Source organism: Orbicella faveolata, unplaced genomic scaffold, assembly GCF_042242905.1.
Source record: "Orbicella faveolata isolate gen_17 unplaced genomic scaffold, um_ofav_v1 contig_34, whole genome shotgun sequence".
NCBI lineage: Eukaryota > Metazoa > Cnidaria > Anthozoa > Scleractinia > Merulinidae > Orbicella > Orbicella faveolata.
Genome location: NW_028301563.1, coordinates 11,802,917 through 11,809,439, shown reverse-complemented (window position 1 = coordinate 11,809,439; position 6,523 = coordinate 11,802,917). Strand labels below are relative to the sequence as shown.

Below are 6,523 nucleotides of genomic sequence, written 5' to 3'. Positions count from 1 at the left end.
GACTGGAAAAGAGTGAGTTGCCATGGGAACAGAATTTTTTATAGCCATAGGTGTGTTTCCTATAGAACTATTAGCCTACCAAGTTTCAATGGTTTGCACTGCAAATTGACCAAGATAGGTCTATTTATATACTTGATATAAAATTGAGTTGAGCGTAGGACGTCATCAGTCATCTCATTTGCATATTTTACACATTTTTCGGACTTAAATATCTCCGGAACTAATGCAGATATTTGCAAACGGTAACGGCGTTTTTATTCTTTCATGGAATTCTATTTGATACACCTAAAAAATCAAGGGGGAAAAATTTGATCACAGTACCACTTTAAGTATAGCTACATCTAGAGACAGATTTACAATGATAATTGTTTTGACCAAAAATGCAGCAAAATTATCCTGAGTGTCCATTAAATTGTTGATTTAAATAAATACAGAGGAACCTCCCGTTGTGACCGCCTCTCGTAAGAGACCACCTCTCCTCAGCAACCAGCTTTCCAAAATACCAAAAGTTTCCCAGTCAAATCACTGTATTTGGAACCTCTTGTAAGTGACCACTTCTCGTAAGTGACCGCGACCACTTTTTGGAGCTAAAAGTCTGAAATTTTATTTCGTTTTTAAATAAGGGTAAATAAGTGAATAATATAATTGATGTTATAATATATTCCTGTTTACATAATATCTAATTTTAGATAATACTCCAATACCTCTTGAAACGTTCTTGCTCAATTTGTGTAAGTATGGTTTCCAGTTCAAATTGGAATCAAAAATAGGAGATCTGAATCACTGACAGGCATTTCTTCAATATTGTTTACAAGAACTATTCCTTCCTTTCCAGGTTCATTAAGTGCAATTTCAGCTTTCAACACCATTACAAGCAAGTGAAGAGTTACTTGAATGTATTCTGAAGTCCTAATGGTGTATTGTGTTTCTCATCTGAATCACTGACAGGCATTTCTTCAATACGGTTTACATAAACTATTCCATCCTCTGCAGGTTCATTAAGTACAATTTCAGCTTTCAACACCATTACAAGCAAGTGAAGAGTTACTTGTATTCTGAAGTTCTAATGGTGTATTGTGTTCCTCATCTGAATCAGTGACAGGCATTTCTTCAATATTGTTTACAAGAACTGTTCCTTCCTCTCCAGGTTCATTAAGTACAATTTCAGCTTTCAACAACATTACAAGCAAGTGAAGAGTTACTTGTATTGTGAAGTTCTAATTGTGCACTGTGTTCTTCATCTGAATTACTGACAGGCATTTCTTCAATATGGTTTACATGAACTATTCCATCCTCTGCAGGTTCATCAAAACTGCAATCAGGCATGTCTTGTTGGTTTATCTCTACTCCAACTTTGCCATTGTCCAAAGATATGATAATCACTCTTCTAAATGCATTTTCATATGCATGTCTGTGGGCCAGTTTCTTGGCATGTCCAAGCAATTCAAGTCTTTAAGTGGGGTCTTTTTCCGTGAGCCATAAAATTTACAAGGAATTTCAAAGTTGAAAAGTCACATAATCTTTATTTCCTGACAAAGTTTCCAAAAGAAATCTACTAACCTTGGGCTATTGGACACGGATTTCTTTCCACAAGGAAGACTCTCACAATTGTTCTATTGACAGATTATGATACCATTACTTAAGGACGTCCCCATGAACATTTTCCAGTAAATAGATTTTTTTAATATTCTTACTGCAGTCAGATAATGAGTCACCTGTGTCAGTCACCTGTGTCATTTCAGAGATAAAGCATGTGACAAATTGGCGTACATAATTCAGCATGGCTTACAGATGGTCTACATGGTCTTAAATATCAAAGGTGAGTCAACGGAGGCAAATGATATTAGTCATATTTTGTAAAAGTGGGTCTGTTGCATAAATGATTCCAGATGTTGCCAACATAACTTAACCCTTCAAGAGGCATTTGAAACCACCACACAGATAAACGAAGAGCTAAAAAGAACAGAATTCGATGGTGCATTTTGCAAAAAAATTCAAACTTTGCATCGATACATTTTCTTTTTTTTCTTCTTTTCTTTTTCTTTTTTTTTTTTTTGGCTAAATGTAGAAAATCGGTGGAGGAAATGATCTATCAAAAGAAAAATAGGGGTCACTGAACATCCAAGATCATTAAATCCATAGCAGTGGCCATCTGCCCTATTATTGTTCATTTTATTACTTAGCGCATGCTCAATGCATAATGTGGAGTGTGAATTTTCCTGCACAGTAAGGATGCGCAGAAACAATTTACACAAACGTCCTCAAGCCACTGTTTGAATTTAAAAATATCAGTGTTGACACTTCAACCCATCGATCTGTACTAACCTTGCTGTATTGTGTTTTGATCTCCACCATGCCCAGTGCCATCACAAAATAATTCACAATCTTTAATCTCCAGTCTAACCACACATCTATACAAAGAATTGTTCTTTTCCTGACTATCACTGTTATCAATTTTATTTTCTAGTCTCTCTAGCTGCAAAAAGTACAACAGTAAAAACTAGTCAGAGGAACAATTTCTTTTCCATGTTTCTGTTACATGAAGGGGAGTGGCTCCTCACCTAGGCAAGTGGCTACACTCCTCTTAAGTCACTAAACATGAAGAGTTACAGTAAGTGCCTGCACTGATGACACATTGTGGTGACCCATATTACCCAAATGGAAGTGTTTGGACTTGACTGAGGTTCTCTCAGAAAACCCTAATTCACAAAAATTTTGAAATCATACATCAGAATTTTAACATCAACAACGACTTTATTTTACAAATTCAGATAATTGACTGTGGTAGCCAGTAATTAGTAAAGCTATTATGTACTAGGTAATCTACCCTAAACAAGAGATCTAATGATGGTATTTAAAGCTCAAAGACAAATAAAGAAATAAATAATCACCATTTCTGAGTGACTATAACAAAATGAAGAAAGGAAGATTCCATTACCTGAACAATTTTTGTTGACCATCCATTAAATCCAAAGTAATGATTAGCAAGCACTGTGCACTTTGCCATGTACAAAGGGTGTCGAACAACTTCTGTGAACTTTTTCCGTTGAGCAAGCCGGAACTGCATATGCAATGCTAACCAATAAATTTGTAATTAAAGCTAACTCAGATAACACCATACACAGGTAAAAAAGTCTGCATTGGACCTAGAGGTCCAATTACCAGCAGAGCACATCCTGGTTTCTGTTGTATTAAGTGTCCAGGAGTATTTTGACACCTCCCTAATGGGACAGCATGTCTATGAGAGGGTTTACCCACCCCCACCCCTTGTGGCGTTAAAATCACCTGTACCCATTTGTACATGTAGATCTAATCTAGGTAGAGGGAATCACTGTGAGAGTTAAGTGTCTTGCTCAAGGATACAACACAATGACCCTGGCTAGGGCTCAAACCCAAATAACTTGATCTGACGTCCAGGACACTTAAGCCCTCTGGCCTGGATTCTTTGAAAGGTGGATAACACTATCCACCAGATGAATCACTATCCAGTGGATAGCGTGGTTTGCTTTGTTAACACTTATCTACTGGATAGCGATTTACCTAGTGGATAGTGCTATCCACCTTTCAAACAACCCCGGCCTGGCCTAAAAATTATGCAACAGTTGATAAAGAACATTATTACCATGAGAACTCTGCCACAAGGGAAAACTAAAACTGACCTTTAAAAGTTGGCCTCCTAAAAGTCTCTTTCCACTTATTCTCTCTTTTGCCTTTTTTGCTGCCCTTGCTGAATAAAACTTGACAAAGGCATATAGAGAACTGTAGTTCAGGTCAGAACAATTCACAGTGGACTCCTCAGGAGCTGATGACAAAAATGATAATTTTCATGTTATTAGATAATCACTCAGTTAATTAATAATCATTTTTGACTTTACTTTAGTTTATTACATGCAGCCTTGATTAGGTTCCTTCTCATGCATGGTGGGGAAGTAATCAGATTAAAAATGGATCATCCCAAGTTGGCTTGTTAAGACAGTTTAAACCAATTTTACATGTTGAATGTTTATAGTGGTCAGTGCACTTAGCTACACCTACAACCCTGCCAAAAACTGTCGAGATAGTATTGTCAATAATTGCATGTGATACTATGATGTAATCAAACCACACTGTAGCCCCCCCACCCCCCACTACCTCCATTCAATGTTGTTTTGGTCTGAAAACCAAAGGATAAAGTTCTTGTGTTATCCCCGTCCCCACCAAAACCACATGATTACAAACATTACAAGTCAGGGGAGGGATATAAGCTCCATTTATTTAATGACATTTTGGAATCTACTCAGTACAAATGGAAAAATGATAATATTCTTTTCAATATAGTTTTTGTCACAACTAGTTTAGACCAGGGTTGTAGCTCATTCAGCTAAGGCAAAACACTTAAACTGACAGACTGGTAATGGGTTCTAGCAGATGCATATCACCTACACCAGGTGATAGGCTTCTGGTTCTAGCAACAATGTTATACTTATTATTCTTTAATGGGTTTATCATTTCCATTACTTAGCAGTTGCTGATAGAGTGAAAACCTCAAAATTGTCTGACATTGAAGGTGGCTCTGAAATGCCTCCTTTAAGTTTCAAGTACTTATGCTGAGCAAGTTGCAGTCAAAATCATGTAATCACCTAAGAAAATTAATAGGCTTACTGTATAGGGCCACTCCATCTACACATTTTACACATAAAAAACTGACGTCAATTTGTTGAAGTATCCAAGTCTTCAGTGTTCACAGTTCTGACTTAAAAAGAGTTTCTATAATCACAAAATTAGAACAAGAAAAATAAGTTACCTTCTGAACTAGCCGATGAATCGATCACTTGTACTTCATACACCAATCCAAACTGGGAAAATATTTTAAGCAGTTTCACCTGAATCATTGAAAACGACAATTCTTATTGTTCAGTTGTACACCATTTTTGTCCATATTATAAGGCAAAACATCTTATTATACACAAAGAAATCCTTACTTGTACCACTTCTTTCTCTAGCCGTCTTGAAATGTTGGTGACATACAGATTAACTTCATTCTTATGAGGACGAAAAAACTCGATTAGTTCAACTGATGAGTCCCCCATGTTTGTTTTGAACTTCCCGCGCGCTCCCGCGTATCGTCCGATAACTCAGCGGTATTTTAGTAGAAAAATTGACCGGTGGTGTATCAATCATATAGTGGTTTTCTGTGTACCTGAGACTTGCATTGCAATGGCATGCCTACTATGTACGATTTTCGCGTCATTAGCGCCTCAAACTCCCTCAAACTAAGCTCGATAGCGAAATAAATGCTCGCCTCACAATAGTGTTTGGGATAACTGGGCAGAGACTCAAAAACAATATCACTGATAAGGGTGGGGTTCGAAGATACTAGTTTTTTTTTTTTTTCTTTATACTCGTTGAGTCTTGATCTTGCTCCACTCAATCCTATTACTTTTTTTTTGGTCTTTTTTTTTTTAAATTCCACAGACCTCCTCATCTCGGCCAGAATGTGTCTTCAAAGAGATTTGTGGGACCGAGTGCACTTCGTATCAATCTATGCTCAATCCTGACTGGTATCTAGCGCTGACGAAACAAGGCGAGACGAAGCCGGGGCCCAATACTAAACGTGACCAGAGGGCTGTTAGTTTCATGAAAGAATCTTTGCTGTAAGATGATTGGACAGCGACTGATTCGCAAAGTTGACTAACTTGTAAAGAATAAAAAGATATAAATGTAAGCGTGCTCGATCTAATAAGGCCACCGTAATGATTCGATTTAACACCCTTCTTCAATACGCGCTCCCTAGATGAGTGCCTTTTTTGATGAGCGTCCCTATTCCAATAGGCTTCCCCATGGCTAAGGTGGCATTCAAGACAGGGTCTTAGAATAGGCTGACTAGACCGGTGAATTATGACTGCGCTCCCGTCTGAACGTAACATAGCCTGCGTGACAGGCGTTCGATGGTGAAGGAGAGGGGGTAGGGTTGGGGTTGGGCATGGGGGTGGGGGTGGGGGTGGGAGAGTGTTCGAGCAACGATCGCTGAATATCCTGAAAGACAATTCTATTTTGCTCAGCCGAAATTTGGCAGCAGTTGTGATTTACGGTATTCTGTCTTTTAATTTCTCTACCTGCTTACAGTTTACGCCGGACTCTTTGTGACAGATAAGATTTTTGTCCTACATTGATTCCCTTGTTTTAAACTTAGATAATAATAATGTACCGAAACCCCTTCCTGCTGGACAAAACACATTTTCTGTGGACAAGATATTCAGTGAGATTTGAAACCTTTGCAATAGTCGTTTGAGTTTTTCTGGCATATGTTTTTTCCCTTGTCAAATTATATTTTGCATTAGTCGTGGCCATCCGGTACCCCAGTATCCTCTAGCCCGACACAGATCGCGTGGACAAGGTGTCAATCCATATATATTTGGTGTTCCAACGCTGATTGACTGATTTCTGACAACTCGCTCCGCGTCGCATCAACGGGGTTTCTTGGGCTCTAAGTGATGCGGGCAGGCTCTTCTTCCTTTCTTCCTTCCCTACTTTCTTTCCCACG

General features: G+C 38.2%; 1 pseudogene across 1 annotated transcript; it reads right to left on the bottom strand.

Annotated features, from left to right (window-relative positions):
• Window positions 1-625: 625 nt before the first annotated feature.
• Window positions 626-5,069, bottom strand: LOC149104779 (RAD52 motif-containing protein 1-like; annotated as a pseudogene). The gene is made up of 6 exons (XR_016201416.1): window positions 4,962-5,069; window positions 4,784-4,862; window positions 3,660-3,802; window positions 2,939-3,061; window positions 2,329-2,476; window positions 626-1,463 (listed from the first exon to the last, which is right to left on the bottom strand). The product of XR_016201416.1 is annotated as an RAD52 motif-containing protein 1-like (transcript).
• Between the last annotated feature and the right edge of the window lie 1,454 nt (window positions 5,070-6,523).